The following is an 11,887-nucleotide window of genomic DNA, read 5'->3' as shown; positions in this document are numbered from 1 at the left end:
GGGGGGGGGGGGGGGGGGGGGGGGTTTGGGAAAGGGGAGTTATGCTCTGTGCCTAAGAGGAGTGTGATTGAGCTCACTGCTGCCTCTGGTGCCTCCAAGCATGGTGCTTTCTCCTCACCGTGTAGCTGTATGAGAGAGAAAACCACCCGGGAGAGCTTTGTCCACCCTCCAAGGTTCCTTATAGTTCAATGCAGTCTCCCCTCCCCAGTGGCAGCCTCCCCCCACTCCCATAGGAGGAACTGGCTGGGGGTCACCTCACTCTGCTCAGGACACTCTGGACAGCACAAAAAGATTAGGGCTCCCCACCCCTGGTCAGAACTGCCTGTGCCATAGGGCTCTCAGCCCGGTCTCCAGTGATGAGTGGGGGCATCTGCAGGGAAAGCTCCATGTGGGCAAGGCCTTGGAGAGGGGGGCCAAGGGCAGCAGGATGGGCCTGCAGCTACTGGGTCCCTGTCTGATACAAACACCATGCACTGAGGCAACCAATCCTGGTTCCTTACTAGGTTAACCTGGCTCTATTACAGGGTGCAACAGTGCTGCCAGATCTCACCATTTGATCATGAGCCTTTGTTTTGGGGGTCTTAAAGCCCCCAGCTCTTGAAGTAATGGAATAATGTGAGCATCTCTGCTGTTGTTTGAAGAGCTTCTGATGAAGTGAGCTTCAGCTCATGAAAGCTTGTACTATATAGAAAATCTATTTTGGTTAGTGTATAAGGTACAAAGCAACCCTGCCATCTGTTTGAAAAGAAAATAGCCAATTTCCAGAGCCTGTGGCTGCAGAGAGGAGCCTGGAAATAAGACTCCTAAAGTCTTTACTGCCAAGAGGCCTTTTTTTTTGTCTTAATTGAAAATTATCTCCTGATTTCCAAATGCTCAGGGCCAGAAGGGCTGGTGGTCAAGATCAGTGCCTTGCAGCCACATCACCACTTCACTGCAGTGGAGACTCCAGTAGGCAGGAAACAAAGACAGCCAAGAGACAGATGGACAGACAGAGGGGCCAGGAAAGAGGAGTCCTTCCTCCCTGCTCAGTGGATGGCTGAGATGGGTGCACAGACACACTGATGGCCCCTTTGAGCCAAGCTGCCTGCTCCACTGCTGGCATTGGAGGCTTCATTGGCAAATCTAGGAAAAGAGGAAACATAGAAACCAGCTATCAGTATGTGAGGGCCAGAGCCACTGAGGCAGAGGGAGCAAGGGAATGTGATATGGGCATAGAGGAAAAGAGGTAGCAGAGGCTTGATGAGATGGAAAAGGGACAGGCAAAATGGAATGGGCTTAACCACTCCCTCAGCCAGAGGGAAGGTATGGGCTCCCAGGGCAATGCTGTGGTCAAGGGGCTGATGTGGTCCTAGCTGGGCAGTCTTAAGCCAGGAGTCTCCCTCATTGCTATCTTTAGCTCAGTGCAGCCCCTATGTCGTCCTGCATCCCAGCTTGGTGGCATCTGCTCAGGAAGGACATTGATGAGCTGAGGAGAGGCTCATAGAAGAGCTATGGGAATGAATGACGGGCGGGAAAGTCTGCCTATTGATGAGGAGCTCTAGGGACCTGGAATGGCTTATTGTGGGGAGGCAAAGGAGTGACTCGATGACAGCCTAGATGGAGGGACAGCACTTTGCTGAAGGGCGCCTCTGTCTAGCAGTGGGAGGGAGAACAAGGTCCAGGACCAGGAGTGGAGGCTGGATGTGTTCAGTTCAGCAGCAAGGCGTGAATTTGGGGCCGCAAGGGCAGCTAACTGCTGGAACAATGTGCCGTGGCAGTGGGGGATTCTGCACCATGGGTGACTTGGAAGTCAAGGTGGGGTGTTCGGCTGAGAGCTCTGCTCTTGTTTGAACAGGGCTCAGTTCAGGGGGTCCCTCAGCCTGTGTCACATGGAGGGTCAGAGGGCTGTTGTCTGTGCCCTTGGTCACTCAGGGCAAGTGTGTGTCAAGGGCCTGATCCCGTGGGCTTTCCACAGGGGCGATGAGAGTCCTAAGCCTTTGGCAGGTCCAGGGCCTGGCTTGGGATTGAAAGGAGCCGGTGAGAGAGGGTGCAGGCTGTCTTGGGAAAATGCAGCCAGGAAGGAGGTCTGTGCTGCCTGAGGGGAAAGAGCTCTGACAAGTCAGTGTTCACTTCTGTTCCTTCAAAAATCATTCCCCCCCACACACACACACCTAGGTGATGGAGACATTTTGTAGCACCAGCGAGATGTTCCCTAACCCATTCACACCTCCCATCCAAGGAGGCTAAGGCATTTGAATGGACTGTGTCTCAACCATACTCAGTCACATTTCAGCTTGGCAGAGGGGGAAACTGAGGCACAACTTGACTGAGGCCACAGGGCAAGTCAGTGGCGGGGCTGGGAACACAACACAGAAGCCCTGTGTGTCAGGCTCCTGCTTTAACTACTAGACCACACTCTCCTCCTGAAGGCAGGTGTGGAGCCCAGGAGTCCTGTCACCTGCCCTGATCAGCAAGCCACATTCCCCGCGTTCTCCCAGGCCCCTTGCGCAGGCAGGCAGCAGGTGTACAAAGCAGCTGCCAAGTCCTCCGCCCTGCGGCCTGAAGAGCCAATCTGATCTCCAAGCTATGTCAGGGGCTTGGGGCCAGACCAGGCTTGACCAGTGAAGCCCTTTCTGGTCTTTTGAAAAAGAGCCCTGCTTGCAGGATGCTGGCTGGCCTAGCCACCAAGCTGCAGGGGGTGGGCAGAGCAGGGGCGGGTCTGGCTGCCTGCTCCTGTAGATATACACAGCCAGGCCTGCATGATTAGCATATCTACTGGGGAGAGCCCAGGGCCCCCCTCATTATCATCAAGCTCCAAACTCGCCACACCCGTCCCAGGCGCACAGCTGCCATGGGCCTTGGCAGCTCGTACAAAGAACTGGGAGCCCTCCTGAGTATTTCTAGTGAGGTTTACTAGCCATTAACCCCTGGTGGGCCATGCTGTCCACTCATTCAGGGCCCTGCAATTAAGGCTTTGGTTCAGGAGAGCATTCATGGGCATGGAAATCCTACATGAGGGATATATAGTCTAGGTCCAGCCTTGCTGCAGACTCCCTGTGTGACCTTGGGCAAGTTACTTAGCATCTCTGTGCCTGCAGTTCCTAGTGGTCCTCCAGATGGTACAGATCTGCTCATGGGGTGCCCTGATGTCCCTCTCACCCTTCTGAGGTGCACGGAGACCATGGGCTTGCTCAAACCATGCCCATAAAACAGCAGCATTAATGTTCTTCTGGATTACTGCAATATCTAATTGCTTTCTAAACAGTTATTGTTCTCACAAGGCTCCTGATGAGGCCCAGAGTGACTGAACCCAAAATTACCTGCTGGTTTGGGTGTCTAGTTGGAGGCACCTTGGGCTGGGATTTTCCAGATGGTTCATGATCACACAGCACTGTGTAGGATCAAATCCCAGCACCCGCAGGCTTCTGTTACAGCAGTAAGCACCCAGTACTTCTGCTAATCAGACCCACAGGGTTCACATTGGGCACCAGGAAAATGAGGCATGCACAATTCATGTTTGCTTCTGAGAAGTCTGGTTTAGGTGACTTTTTTTTTTGGTAAAAGTATATGTCTTTACACACACACACACACACACACACACACACACACACACACACACACACACCCCTCTTATGGTCACTGATCATTGCTTCCTTAACCCACAAAGAAAAACTTGCCCAGGATCACATGGGAAGTCTGGCAGAGCCTTGCATAGGATCCAATTTTTCCTCTCCACTGCCTCCACAGACACCCTCCTGTCTCCTCCTGTGAGACCCTGCCTCATCCAGTCCACACCTTTCAGCTTCTTCAGGTGAGGCAGGGTTCCTCAACACAACACCCATCCTATACAGTCTTGATTTTTTTTCTTCAGAGCTGGTCTGTCCCAGGTTCTTAATCATACAGGGGTCCAGGGGAAAAAATAGCATGTCGCCATGTAATTAAAGACTGCAACATAATGCATATGCACAGGGGGGCTACATTAAGGTTGCACAAGCAGCCTTACTGCTGGGATTTCCTCATGTTGGAATGCTAGTGTGTGTGTGCATGTGTCTGTATGCACACACATAGGCAGGCACAGGCACATCATTTCCAAAGTTTTGAAAAAACAAGCTCATAAAACAGCAGTTCCATCCTATGGCATCGTACTGAGACCCATCTGGGTCACCAGCAGAGCTGGAATCTTTAGCTCTATGGCACAAACTTGTGCCACATAAGATAAGAGGGTAACTGTTAGCAGTAGTGCATAAGAACATAAAAACTGCTGTTAACTGGGTTAGACCATGCCTAGCCCCCTGCTCACAGTGGCAGAGAACAGATGCTGAAGGGGAGAGCAGGTTTTCATCCTCCATGTGGACCAAGGGGATGGGACCTTTTACTTGTACGTCTCAGATAATCACTGACAGCAGAGGTGTGGGAAGACTCAGGAATGTTGGCTGCTATTGCAGGCTCTGGATGGGAGTGGTCTCCAGTGGCCACGGACTCTTCTGCCCATCCCCTTCCAGCTTGATCTTTTCTGCCCCATTCCCTCCAATCTGCCCCCATCCTAGTCCGGTTTTTACCTCCTCTCTGGCTCCTTGTCCCCCACTCTGAGGCAATCCCAGTCCCCAGGCCTCAGGCTTCCCATGTGAGGCCCAGTCTCCCTGCCTGGTCAGTTCCAGTTCTTCCCTGTACCTTGGCTCCTCCTTAGATCTCTCTCCATCTTAACTCCACATCTCCTTGCTCACTCCTTTCCCACTCTCCTCTACAAGCTCCTCACCTGATCTCACTCCCCCCACCTCCAACAACCACATCACAATTTTCCACATCCCCATCCCTGGCCCCCTACCCCAGGCTCTTTATCCAGACACTCCCAGTCCCTCCACCACATCATCATCAGTGTCCCCTCCACCCCACCTGCACCCTTGTCACTAGTCCTCCCACTGCCAGTCTGGCTCTTGTGCACTCCGCCTTCACCAAAGCAGTTTCTCTCTCCCTGCTGCCTGGCCTCTGCCTAGGGGCAAAGAGAGAATAGAAGAAATAGGCTCTCCATTCATGGTTCCACTGTGACTGTCCAGTCCCAGCCCACAGCAGCCCTGCAACTGCAGGGAATTACCTGTTTGATGATCACTGACAGGGGCATGCTGGGTGAGGATGTATTGCCTAGGGATTTTAGCAGCAAAGCTCTAATAAGTCTCTATTGAGCATGTGCCAACTCTGCTATTTCACATGTTTACAGCTTAGCCACGTTGATACAGATGTTCAGGAGGAAGGTAAAAGGCCCTTGACAAAAGGCATCTCTTCCAACAAAGCCCATGTCCCTTGCCTGAACTATGGGATGGCTACAGTATTTCAGGGAACAGGGACAAAACAACACAGCTTTGTCAGGACATGCCAACAAACCCCCAAACTTGATGCTTAGGGACCAAGCATCAGCTCAGCCCTCCAGCAGGCTCATGAAAGAAGGCAGAGGAGATTGTCAAGAAAAGGGGCTTCACAAGGGAAAGGCCTTGTACCAGTGGCCCCTGATTGGATCCACTTGCCTATATAAGGCTTCATGTTCCCTAGGGAAGCTGTTTGTACAGCAAGGTTCTTGCTGTCCTTGGGCTGCTCTGCTGCTTCCCTGTCTTTGCACCTAACTCTAGATCTGACCACTTGTTGCTGACCCTGCTCAGACTTCAACCTCTGCCTCTCCCTCATGTTTCAGATTGCTGGGACTCAGCCCTCACAGATATCTGACTTGGCTTGCTCCCTAGCTTTGCTCTGTCTAACATTTCAGCCCTAGCTCAGACTCTGACCCTCTGGCTTTGACCCCAGCTACCCCTCAGACCTCAGCTAACAGCTTGTGCAAACCACCAGCCAGACCACCTACATCTCACAGTATGTGACAGTTTGTTTGTACCCTACCTGGACAAGGGGACTGATACCCATAGGATGGATCCTGCAGATCAGCCCCTGCTGCCAGACCCTCTTCAAATGGGAGCTAACAGCTCTTCAGAAACAGCTAACCCAGTTGGAGCAGGCAAATCATGCCTTGCGGGGCCAAGCTAGCCAGCTAGCTGCAGAAAACTAGGACCTGGGATCTGTTGGCCCAGGTAGATGACGACCACTGGCATTTACAAAACCATGTATGGCAGCTGCAAATGACTCCTTCCAGGGACATTCACCAGACCCGCATCTAGTGACCCTGCTGCCCCTCCCCGTCCAATTTGATGGAGACCATCAGTGTTTCTGGGGCTTTGTGGATTGGTGCCACCTCTTGTTTCTGACATGCCTTCATATGTATGCCAGTGATCAAGCCAAGATGGCCTTAGTTACAGTATTAGTCTATTAACAGAGGATGGCCTGGATTGGGCCTCCCTGATATTAGAGAAGAGCAGCTTGATACTGAGGGACTGGGAGTGGGGGGCATTCCTTGGGACATGTCTGCAATGTTTGATTACTCCCATCAGGCCTGCATAGTGAAAACAGCCCTGAGGAAACTGTGTCAAGGTTCAGGCACAGTTGTATCCCACACTTTTGCCATTATGCAGCTGATGCAGACAGGAATGAAGCCATCCAGCTATGCCAATCCCAGGGGGAGCTTTGAGAGCAAGTCAAGAATGAGTTGGCCGATGTAGAGACACCCTCCAGCCTAAGTGCCTTGATGGACTTGGTCATCTGAATTGACAACAGGCTATAGGAGTTTTAAGAGAAGAAAGGGTTACTGCATTTGGCTACGCAGCCCCACACCCCATGCTGTGCCACCTGCTCTGAGCCCATGCAGAAGGAGGAGATTCACTGAAGACTCATCCCTAAGGAGTGGGAATGGTGCTGCTAGCACCACTGATGCTTTTAGTGTGGTAAACCTGGGCATACCATTTCCTCCTGTCCAGTCCATAACCTGGGGTGTTTGGGAAACACCAAGGCCCAGGCTTACTGAGTGGGCAGGCCTGGGATCCACCTACCACCTCTCCACGTCAAGGTTTAGCAGGGCCCATTCACTGCTTCACTGTCAAGACCTTCAGCTGCAATTGGTCATATGACCATATCTTCTGGGCCAGTAACACAAGAGACAGTCCCTCTGGGGGTGGACATCCAAGGGCATTGGGAAATACTGAGCTTCAGGATAAACCATTCCCTACATGTTTCCCCTAATTCTGGGGATACCCTGGCTAACTGCACAGCCCCTTTGTGCAATAGAAATCACAGGAGATCAGTTTTTATCTTTGATTACTGCCAGAGATGCTGCTGGAGGGTCTGGGAACCTGTTGCTCAGCCTGCCCCCCCACCCTTCTCTCCGCCCCCACCCCCAAGAGTTTTTGGTGCTTTGATGCTGAGGGTAGAGCTGCCCTCTGAGAGGGCAATAGATCATCCCTCCATGTATAGGGACTATGCTGATTGTTTTTGAAGAAAAGAATGCAGACACCTTTCTCATGCACCAGGACTATGACTGTCTTATTGATCTCCAGCCAAGGGCAAAGATACCCTTAGGGCAAATATATGCCATGTCTGAACTGGAGCTAGCTGCCCTATGTGAGTATCTCCAGGGCTTTATTAGGGAATCCACCTTGCTTGCTGGGGCATTGGTCCTGTTTGTGATAAAGACAGACAGGAGTCTACGCCTCTGTGTTGCTTACCGGGCACTCAGCCAAATTACTGTCCTGAAGAGATATCCCCTGCCCTTTATTCTGAAACTATTGGACTGCCTGAGAGCAGCTCGTTTCTCTACCAAATTGGACCACAGTATGGCCACTTCAACTATCTGGTTATGCCATTCAGTCTGACCAATGTCCTGGCAATGTTTCAGCATCTGATCAAGGATGTATTGTGAGATCTACTTGACCAATTTGTGGTAGCCTACCTCAATGATACCCCGATTTTTCTCAGAGAACCCAGAACAACACACCCAGCATGTCCACATGGTCCTAGAAAGACTACACCAACAAAGATTATATGACAAACTGGAGAAATGCACATTTGATTGGAACACCATTGAGTTTCTGAGATTTGTGCTGTCTCTATACAGCATCAAGCTGGACCCCAAGAAGGTGAAGGCAGTCTGAAGTTGAGCACCCCCATGTTCAGTCTGGGATATGCAATTATTCCTGGGATTTGCAAACTTTTACAGGAAGTTCCTCCCAAATTTGCACAGTTGGTGGCATCCCTCACCGAGCTACTCTGGCATGACTTTCTACTGGTTGACAGAAGCCCAAAGTACCTTTGAGCAGTTGAAAGAAGCCTTTTTATCACTTGGCATCCTGCTGCTCCTGGTGGTCTTACTTGAAGACCATGGTCTGGAACTTCATAACCTCCTACAAGCTCAAATGTCTCCAACAGAAACCCTGTGGGTTACTCCAGTCCCTGGAAACGCCCCCACCAACCCTGGGCTGATGTCTCCATGGGCTTTATAGTAGAGTTGCCCAAAACTGATGGGTTTACCTCCATGCTGATGGTAGTAGACCATTTTACAAAAATGCCACACATCATTCCCTGCAGGGGGTTGCTTGCCACCAAAGAGACAGCACAGCTCTGGGTCACCCACATAATCTGTCTCCATGGACTCCATGAACAGGTAATATCAGAGCCCTTGGGCCTACTCAGGGTACAGTCCCATCTGCCATCTGCATATCACTCCCAATCCAACATATGGAGAGAGTCAATCAAATTCTGGAGCAATACCTTTGGTGCTATGGCAGTTACCACCAGGATTACTAGTCTTCCTTGCTCTACCCGGCAGTTTGCTTACAACAACGCTGACCAGGTTTCTACTAGCCAAAGTCCATTTTTTTGCGGATTATAGTTTCCATCCTCAGCTCTACTTGAGTGCCCACAAGGTCTTCCAACTCTGCAGCATCCAAATGGGCACAACACATTAATGGGATACAAGAGGATTTGAAGAAGCAAGTAAGCCAAGCCAAAGAAAACTATAAACAATTTGCTGACCACTAGCTTCAGCTGGGCTTGACCTATGCCATAGGCCAGAAAGTATGGTTATCCACCTAGCACATACACACAGACAGACCCTCCTGCAAATCGGAACATCAGTTTCTCAGTCTGTACCCAATAGTTCACCAGATTAACCCTGTCATCTACAAACTGAAGTTGCCCTGATCCCTCAAAATTCACCAAGTACATAATACATCCTTCCTGAAGCCATATATAGAAACCTCCCTTCTGCTTAGGACCTGCCAGCTGCCAGCCCCTGTTCACATGCAGGGGAATAAGGAATACATAGTTCAGAACATCTTGGATTAAAAATTCAAACATGGCCAGCTACAGTTCTTGGTGGACTGGGAAGAGTATGGTTTGGAAGACCTGGAAAGAGTATGGTTTGGCACCCAGGAGCCAATAGAGGCTGTACATGCCCCAGCACTACTCCAGGCTTTCCATAAGAAGAACCCAGGAGTACCATGGTCAGCCTGACTGAAAGTCAAGTATAAGGGGTAGAGATAATGTCAGGACCCAGTCCCAAACCCCCAAACCTGGGGCTTAGGAACCAAGCACCAGTTCAGCCTTCTACCAGGACACTGCTCATGGCAGAAGGAAGAGTGGCAAGGAAAGGGGCCTCACTGGGGAAAGGCCTTCTACCACTGGCCCCTGCTTAGCTCAGGCTTCTTGACTGCATCCTCCCACCTATATCAGACTTCCTGTTTCCTGGGGCAGCTGCCTGGACAAAAAAAGCTCCTGTCCTCCTTGGACCATTCTGCTGTTTCCCTGCATTTGCATCCTGACCACCCATTGCTGACCCTGCTCAGACTTCAATCTCCACCTCTGCTTCATGTCTCAGATGGTTGGAACTCGGCTCTCACAGGTATCTAACCTGGCTCGCTCCCTGACCTTGTTCGTCTAGCATTTTGGCTCTGGCTCAGACTCTGACCCTCTAGCTTTGGTCCCAGCTACCCCTCAAACCTCAGGTAATGGCTTGAGCAAGCAACAAGCCAGAACACTTACACTTGGGGTGTGAGAAGTTTCCCTTGATCTCATTCTCAGCTGGCATTTGGAGTCTGAAGTCCTGTAAACAACAAAAAATCATGCTGAGGCAAACCCCCAGCATGGAACACTTCTGCTTCAAAGGTTAAAGTTTGGCCAAGTTATATGAGACCAAAGAGAGTAGCTTATGATGGGGAGCATTGGACAACTTGAGTAATAGGAGATATTGTGAGCCCCACTGCTGAGTCTGATGCGTCTGAGTGAGGTTTTGCTCTTGCACATACATGTGTGTACACACAGTCCCACACTACCAAAGCTTACTGTGCACTTTGATTTTTATTAACTGAATAGCTGTATTCCAGCTATATACTGATAGCCGAATTCCAGGCAGAGATCACCCTGCCCCCTCAGCCCTTCTGGCTTCCCCCAATGATCCTTGTTTGTGCTTGCTTGCCTAACCAGTAAAAGCTCCTGGAAATATGACTCTATCCATTTGTCCTTACTTCACATTAGTTCCACTATGAACCCTGAGCTCCCATGGGGCAAAAATCCCCTTGGAGTCAAATAGCATCAGAACCAGGCCCTCTACACAACACCAGCTCCATCCACACTGTGCCCCTGGTGAGAGGGAGGTGAAAACCTCTGGGTTTTTAGTGCTATTTTGGCACTTAGAGGACCCAGCTTAGGACAAACTAAGCTTCATTGTGCTCGGGGCTGTACAGACATGTTTGCACACGTGCACGCATGCACAAGTGCAGGATCACAAAGATTCTGCCCTGAAGGTCTTGCAATCTAAAGAGCAGAGAAAGGACCATTCTCCTTCTTTCGCAGGGGGAAACTGAGGTGCAAAGAGAGACGGTGACTATCCCTTTTTCCCATAAGGAATTTGGGTCCAGGTTCCTTAGTGCTTGGCGGCAATGCCTCATCCTTCAGTCTAGAAGGCTTTGGTAACTGAAGGCACACATCCCATAATCTAATGCTAAAAGTAAGAGCATGTGTAGTATCCACGCTGTGAAGAAATGGCCCTGGGGCGCAGGGGGCACTGTCTCCTGCTCTTTGATATGCTGCACGTGAGAGGATTTTCTGAGCAAGAGGCTGCATCAGCTGACACAGCCAAGGTGGAGTGCCTCCAGCGCCACAGCCACAGTGCTGCCTGTGCTGTGCTGTGCAGAGCCAGAGGGCTTGTGCAGTCTTTGTCAGGTTGAAAGTACATTTCTGATTTAAATTAAATCTGCATTCAGTCACCCCAGAAGCACAAATGGGAAGGAGCCCATGAGATTTTTTTATTCCAGCAACAAAAATGTGGTTCAGTGCATGGAGTTTTTGACTCATTTAATCACTTGGGCCAGGGGAAAAATCTTGCCTGGCTCTCTAGAATCCTGACTTCTCATCTAAATCCCCCAGGAGCCAAACTTGATATGAATCTGAGCTGACACAATCCCTGCTCCTAACCCTCTCTCTCAAGGCCCCAGCCTGGGATGGAGCCCTGCAACACAGAGACACCCCCACAGAGAGCTCTGCTTGGGGAACAAAAATGTCTCTCCATTCCTTGAAAGACTGGCCCCTGGCAGAGCGCATCCTGTTCCTGTGAGAGGCACAGGGACCAACTGCCTCCCCGATCTCCTCTTCTTTGCTCCATCTCCACCACTGCTGGCTTCTTCCCTTCCCCAGCCCTGCCTGTGGGCTGTCAATTCCTGCGAGCACGTCACCAGTGGAGGGCTGGCCTCCCCACAGGAGGAGGGGAAGGGATTTGTTCAGCATCAGCACCAGCACCAGGGAGAGCTCCCTTTTTTTTGTATTTCTACCCCCCCCTTTATTTTTTAATTGAATTCACACCATCAGCTGGGGAAGAGTGTGGAGGGGGCTGGAGCAGATCTTGTGGGGGGAGAGAGAAAGACAACATTTTACAGTGATCAGATTTGTTTGTGGGGGGGAGCAATTTTGTATTCTGGGTGCAGGGGCGGGGAGGAGTGGGGGTGGGGAGGAATTGGCTGGAGGTTCTGGATCGCCCCTGCTCTGG

This window comes from Alligator sinensis, unplaced genomic scaffold (genome assembly GCF_000455745.1).
Source record: "Alligator sinensis unplaced genomic scaffold, ASM45574v1 scaffold444_1, whole genome shotgun sequence".
Lineage (NCBI taxonomy): Eukaryota > Metazoa > Chordata > Crocodylia > Alligatoridae > Alligator > Alligator sinensis.
This window is presented reverse-complemented; position numbering follows the sequence as displayed.